Below are 7,373 nucleotides of genomic sequence, written 5' to 3'. Positions count from 1 at the left end.
GGGCTTACTCCGGGCTCCATGCCCAGGGATCACTCTCAGGTCCCAGATTTTTGTTATTCTGTGTATTTTTTTTTTAAGATGATCTCATCTGGGCTGCATAGATAGTCCGGAACATAAGGTCCCTGCCTTGCATGCAGCCAACCCTGGTTTGATCCCAGCACCGCAATTAGTCTCCTGAACACTACCAATAGTAACCCCTGAGCACAAAACTAGGAGTGAGCCCTGATCATAGCTGGGTGTGGCAACAAAACCAAAATAAGTAAGTGAAAGGAGACTTTATAGTTCTCAGACAAGTGCTGAAGCACTCAGCGGAACAGGAAAGACCCTGATAACTACCTGCAAACTCTGTGAGGTCACTCTTTATGGCTGAAGGAGAAGGGTGGCCAAGCTTTGCAATACTGGGCCTTACAATACCCTTCCCCACCTGGCAAACCCCTACCCATCTTTTAAGGCCCCACACAATATTACTTCCTCTATGAAGGCTTTTGTGATTTCATAGCCTTGACAAACCTATTTTATTTTCGTATTACTCTTCTGTATTACTCAGGGTCCCACTGAAACAATGAACCAGTCAGGGATGGATTAAGAGATTTATTATAAGAAAGTGATTTTCAAAATGATAGGGTCTGGTTAAACCTGTCCCTCACGTTGTGTAGAGCAGGCCATGAGAAAGAGCAGGATAACACTGCAGCAAGGGACAGCCATCCCACAGAGAGACAGGTTTTGTAGGGCAATGTCTCTTTTGTTCTCCAGAACCTTAAATGGCTGGATCAGCCCCACCCAGATTATCCCCTTTCCTTAGAGTCTACAGATTTATGTCTGACGCAGTCTAGCCTAGCCAAGGTGACACATTAAAACACTTCTGTTTTAGTTCCTGAGGACTGTAAATGACACAGGACCATATACCGAGCATTTGAAGACAACAGAAAAGGGTTCCCTCCTACTGCCAGAGATTAGAAGTCCAAAGTCAAATAATTCAACTAGGGGCCCAAGCTCTTTGTGTCTGTGTGTCTGTCTGTCTGTCTGTCTGTCTGTCTGTCTGTCTCTCTCTCTCTCTCTCTCTCTCTGCACTAGGGGAAAATCTGAATCAGCTCTCTACCTTTCTCATGCTTTCTGCTGTTCTTGGCAGCCCTTCGTGTCATTGATTTAGTGATGCATCATTGCAATCTTCGGTTGCCACCTGGTGTGTCTCTGTTGCCCTTCTACTCTGCCTCTATGGACACACTGGTTCATTCTATAGGATTGGGGCCTTCTCTAATGATCTTGCCTTAATTCTAGGACAACGGGAAAAGACCACACCCATAGATACCCACGATTAAAACTTCACCATGTATGACTTCACCATGTGGTTGGGGGAATACTACTCTCATTTGGCACACTGGATTGCATTCATTTCACCCTATGGCCTTGTAACAAAAAGAATTAAAGGGATATAGAGCATGAGCGGTGGACATTTCATGACACTGGTACTCAGACACAGGGATAACACTCAGTGGCTTTTGGATTCTGTGTCCCATGCACACACACTCATATCTATTTAAAATTCTGAGGTAACTACTGAAGGGCCCAAAATGAGTAGTACAGGGAGAATTTCCTTCCAAATCCAGCAGCACAAACTCTTTGTCCAGTCTCCTTACTGGGAGGGCTTCGGTAATCATTGAATTTGGAGTGTTCAAAATATACATCCAGAAACCCTAGGGAACCCCCAGGAAAGTCCAAAGGAAGATGGGTGGTGCCACCATTTTCCACTCTGAAATCATAGCGAGTTGGCAAGCTTATCTGTTTGACACTTTAAACTTCCTCATTTGATTGTAGCCCCTCCTTCCTCCTTGCAGGGGAACTGGAACAAGGCAGAGTATTATCTGGGTCCATAGTTAGCAGCAGAACAAGAAATACAACAGAGGGGCTGGAACAATAGCACAACGGGTAGGGCATTTGCCTTGCATGTGACCGACCCAGGTTCAATTTCCAGCATTCTATATGGTCCCCTGAGCACTGCCAGGAGTAATTCCCGAGTGTGTGAGCCAGGAGTAACCCCTATGCATTGCTGGGTGTGACCCCTCCCCCCAAAAAAATACAACAAAGAAAGAAGGATTGGGGCCAGAGAACTAGTACATAGGTAAGGTCTGTATGCAGCCATCCCAGGTTCAATCCCCCATCACCTCCCTGAATATAGAACCAGGAAAAATCTCACCACCATGTGTAAGAACCAAACAAAGAAAAATTAAAATAGAAGACAAGACAGAAACTGTGATATGTTTGCCAGTATCCATCCATTCTCCTCTCATTGAACAATCACTGTATCACTGTCATCCCGTTGTTCATCAATTTACTTGAGTGAGTGCCAGTAATGTCTCTATCATCCCAGCCCTGAGATTTCAGCAGCCTCTCCTTACTGGTTTTTCTCAAGCGAGGATCTTTTCAGGGTCAGGGGAATGAGATCTGTTATTGTTACTTTATTTGGCATATCAAATACACCACGGGGGAGCTTGCCAGGCTCTTCCGTGAACTGAACAATAGAATCCTTAATTTTCTGTTTACTTATAGATTTGTTTCTCAGATACTTGGTCTTCCAGAATAAAGACGAGATTTCTCAGCCTCCCTTGTAATGCATGGTCATGTGACTAGATTTGTAACCAATGAACCAGACAAGTTGCGTTGTCTTGTAGGGCTTAAAGAAATCATCCTTCTTTCTGGGCTGGGGTGTGTCTATGAAAGTTGGAGCAAAAGCAACATTCTTGGATCATAAGGAAAAAAACACGTGCTGCACATGGAGAAACATGGCAAAAGGAGCCCAGATCCCCTTAAGTATGGGCGCTGATGAGGGCTAGAGACTGAGCACAGCGGCCACTCAACACCTTTATTGCAAATCACAACAGCTAATTAGAGAGAGAGAACAGAAGGGAATGCCCTGCCACAGTGGCAGGGTGGGGTGGGGGGGAGATGGGATTGGGGAGGGTGGGAGGGACGCTGGGTTTACGGGAGGTGGAGAATGGGCACTGGTGAAGGGATGGGTTCCCGAACTTTGTATGAGGGAAGTATAAGCACAAAAGTGTATAAATCTGTAACTGTACCCTCACGGTGATTCTCTAATTAAATATAAATAAATTTAAAAAAAATAAAAAAAAATAAAAAAAAAAAGCATGGATCTTACAAAAAAAAAAAAAAAGTATGGGCGCTGAACCTTCCACATGACCTCTTCCCAGGCTTTGTCATTTAAGAGAGGCATAAACTGATCTCTCAATTAAATCACTGGGTTTTTTTAATGTTTGTTTGTTTGTTTGTTTTGAATTGGTTTAGTTTGGTTTTGGGACACACTTGTGATACACAAGGGTTACTTGTGACTGCACTCAGGAATCACTCCTGATGGTGTTTATGGGTTCCTGTGGAGTGTCAGGGATCAAACTTGCAAGGCTGTGTGCTGAGCTATCTCTCCAGCCCTTTAAATCACTGTTTCTGTGGAGTTTCTGCCCTATGCACCCAAATCTAGTCCTCATTGACACAAAGAATTCATTGTAAGGGAATCCCCACCTATGCTTCTGATTGCGGGATGCTTTTAAAACAAAGCCTGGAAAGTCTGACATACTTTCTTACCTTGAATCAGGCAAGGTTCCATTATTTCAACACATAGAATGTAATAAAAGTGGAGCTCTGTGGCTTCACAGGCTGCTTATTAAAAAGAAAAAACCATATTGGTATTTGTTCATAGGATCAGTGTTCTTGCAGGCTTGAAATCATGGTACCTCTGTGATAGAGGCCAAACACAGACTCCAATCAACAGCTGAGCCCAACTACCTTTCTTTCTACCTACCCCATCAGTCTAGGAATCTGAAGGTTAAGTGGAAAGCTGTCTGGAAAGTGTCTTTACCCTCACCATTCTGTCACCCCAGATGTTCAAATAATCTTAGCTGTGACCCCAAATATTTTCTTAATTCCTTACCCTAAAAAGATGATGGTTATTTTTATACCATGAAACTTTGGGATGACTTATTAGTTAGCAATAGAGAAGTGGAACAAATTATTTATCTTATTTCATTTCTGCTAATTTCTAGGGGGACGGACTGTCAGGCAGGAAATGAGGAGGAAGGAAACAAATGAATCAAAACCGTTCATTGGTTTTTCATTTATATATTTATCCTGATTTATCCCACAAATCTTTGTTTATATAAGGAATTCACAATCCAACTGATTGGTCTCACAGACCCTCATTTGCATAGAACATAACTAATCAGCTAGAGGAAACAGCCCAGAAGAAGGGATGTGAACAAGCTCATCTCACTGTGTAAAGTTAGTGTTTGGGGTTGCTATCAGCATTTGAAGGGATTGCTATAGTTGGGGATCTACTGCTGGACCCACTCCTGCTACTGCTGATTCCATCAGAGAATCCATCTGCAAAGATGTACCTGTGTGGGGGGCTGGAACGATAGTAGAGTGGGTAGGGCGTTTGCCTTGCATGCGGCCAACCCAGTTCGATTCCCAGCATCCAGATGGTCCCCTGAGCATCGCCAGGAGTAATTCCTGAGTGCATGAGCCAGGTGTAACATCTGTGCATCGCCAGGTGTGACCCAAAAAGCCAAAAAAAAAAAAAAAAAGATGTACCTATGTGTGCTATAAATAAAGAGCTGTAATACCGAAGATACTTGGTGGTCAGTGTGACACCCTTACTTGCTCTCCACCAAGCCCAAAGGTAATCAGATTTGCTGCAGCATGACCACCCCTAGCGATACTCAGCACTTGTTGGAGGGGGAAGGTGGGTTGGGGGGGGCGAGATATGGAGCCAGGGATGAAACTCAGGGCCTTGCACAAGCTAGACATATGTTCAACCACATGAGTCATCGTCCAAGGCCCAAATAAATGATTCTAATCAATATTTTCTCATTCAGGAAACTTTGACTGAGCCTCTACTCCGTGGTAGCCACCTGGCTAGGGGCTGGGGGTGCACACTATAGCATGAGCAAGTGTAATGAGATCAACTCGACACGGTTGAAGTGGTAAGGTAAGATTTTGATCAGTAATATAGGATTACAGTAGGTCCAAATGGGAGCAAATTCAACTTTGATTTGTACAGAGGTGACTGCTCTAAGGAGGGCCTGGGTGAGAGTGCAGGGTAAGAACTACACGAAGTGGTGAAGAGGATTGGCTGGCACCAAGCTGGTCAGGCCAGCTGTGTCTGTGACTGGAAATCTTGAAAATGAGTATTGCGTCCTCCCAGATACTAGAGACAGGAATTTCTATTCCTCTGACGATGACATTTTAGAAAATGTCATTTCAGTTATTTTATTTTATTTGTTTTTTGGGTCATACCTGGCGATGCACAGGGTTACTCCTGGCTCTGCACTCAGGAATTACTCCTGGCTGTGCTTAGGGGACCATATGGGATGCTGGGAATTGAACCCAGGTCGACCGTGTGCAAGGCAAACGCCCTACCCACTGTGCTATTGCTCCAGCCTCTTTCAGTTATTTTAGAATGACACACCTGGTTTGTAGGCAATACTTGGACATGCCACAGAAGGTCTGTAATTGTCTTTTCGAGTGGAAGGGATGTGAAGGGCAGTCAGGAGTCTATTCTTTGGATAACCTTGAGCTCTTTCAGCTGGCCCTGAAGTGGCAGGGCCATCTTAGCAATGCAGCCCTGAGCTATTAATACTTGTTTAAAGCTTTAACGTGAGGATGGAGGTGACTAGATAAAGTTACTGGTGCAAAATGCCAAGTTTGAGGCCCAGCTGAGAAAAGGGCCAGAGGTGCCTGGCTGGAGTTTGGTCAAGGAGAAACTCTGGACTGGACATTCATGTTTGGCACCATGCTGCTATAAGCATAACAGGACAGATATTATAAAGAGATCTTGGGGCCAGAGAGGTAGTAGAAGGGTTAAGGCGCTTGCCTTGCACATAGCTGACCCTGGGTTCAATCCCCAGAACCACAAATGGTCCCTGGAGCACCACTAAAATAAATCCTTGAGCCATTAGCCATGAGCATCAACCAGGTGTGGCTCCCAAACCACAAAACAACAGCAAACAAACAAACAAATAAACAAAACAAGGAGAGAAAGAGAAGGAGAGAGGGAGAGAGAAAGAAAGAGAGAGTACCCAAGTTGTGAGAAGTTGTTTTGAAGAATTGCAGGATGCTATAGAGCTGGTAATAGCAGAACCTTATCTAGGTTAGAGATTTAGAAAGCTTTCAGTGAGAAAAATGTTTGTGCAGGTTCCTGAAAGTTAATGGTATTTAAAATCTGATATCATATTTTAGGTTAGTCTGGAATTCCCTCTGCTGAAGATCAGTTTTGAGAAATGAACAGTTGTGAATCTCTAATCGAAGGACAGAATATGGGCGCTGTATTCTTTTCTTTTTAAGCTATGTAGGAAGCTAAGCTGAAAGAGGGGTTTGGAAGAGTGGAGTTAGTTTCCCTTTTTTTTTCCCAGTTCTGTTTGTTTGTTTTTCATTAAATTGTCTCAATTCTTGGGGCTGGAGTGATAGGATAGCAGGTAGGGCCTTTGTCTTGCACACAGTCAACTCAGGTTCGATCCCTGGGACTACATATGGTCCCCCGAGCATGCCAGGACTAATTCCTGAATGCAGAGCCAGGAGTAACCCCTGAGCATTTCTGGTTATGTCCCAAAAAAGGGGGGAAAAAAGTCTCAATTCTCAAAGAAGCTATATGCAAAAAAGCTAAGCAGTTCAAAACTGGCTCAGTTCTCTCATGACACAGAAGGAAGTCGGGCCACAGAACCAGGAGAGGGTATCAGACACATGCTCCCTTTAACTCACTCTGTGATCATCTGGCCAGTGCTTATTTCAGCCTCTCTGGGGCGCAGGGGCCATCCATGCACAGCTTCCCTCGAATCCAGGAGGGGATCCGGGTCTGTGCAAAGCAGCTCCCACCTAGTTCAGTTTACTACTGATGACTAATCAAAATTGTGGAAGGGATTCCATGAACAGCTCAGCCCGCTGCAGGTGCCAGAAGACAGGTATAAAGGGAAAGGCCTGGGGCTGTGTCTTCTGGCTGCCCTCCAAACACACAACACAGTTAAGATCTGCGGTCAGATTAGGAAGGAGACAAGGTGCACAGCTTATGATGTCCTGGATGAGTTTGCCAAACTGGAATATGTCCCAGCAGAGGCTCCCCTGAGAGGAAAGGCAAGGAGCCAGGGCATAAGAGGACATGAGAAGGCCCAACAAAATGGATCGAAGATGTCATATATTGCACGGCAATTAGATATATCAGAACCCACACAGTTTTATTGCTCACCTACCTGCCTATTTCATCCTCATGACAACGTTGCCTGGTAGACAGATGAGGAAACACAGGCATGGAGGTGGTATAAGAACTTAAGCTAAAGTCACACACACTGGGGCCAGAGAGATAGCACAGTAGG

Source organism: Sorex araneus, chromosome 1 (genome assembly GCF_027595985.1).
Source record: "Sorex araneus isolate mSorAra2 chromosome 1, mSorAra2.pri, whole genome shotgun sequence".
NCBI classification, from domain to species: Eukaryota; Metazoa; Chordata; class Mammalia; order Eulipotyphla; family Soricidae; genus Sorex; species Sorex araneus.
Note: the sequence above shows the minus strand (reverse complement) of the source record.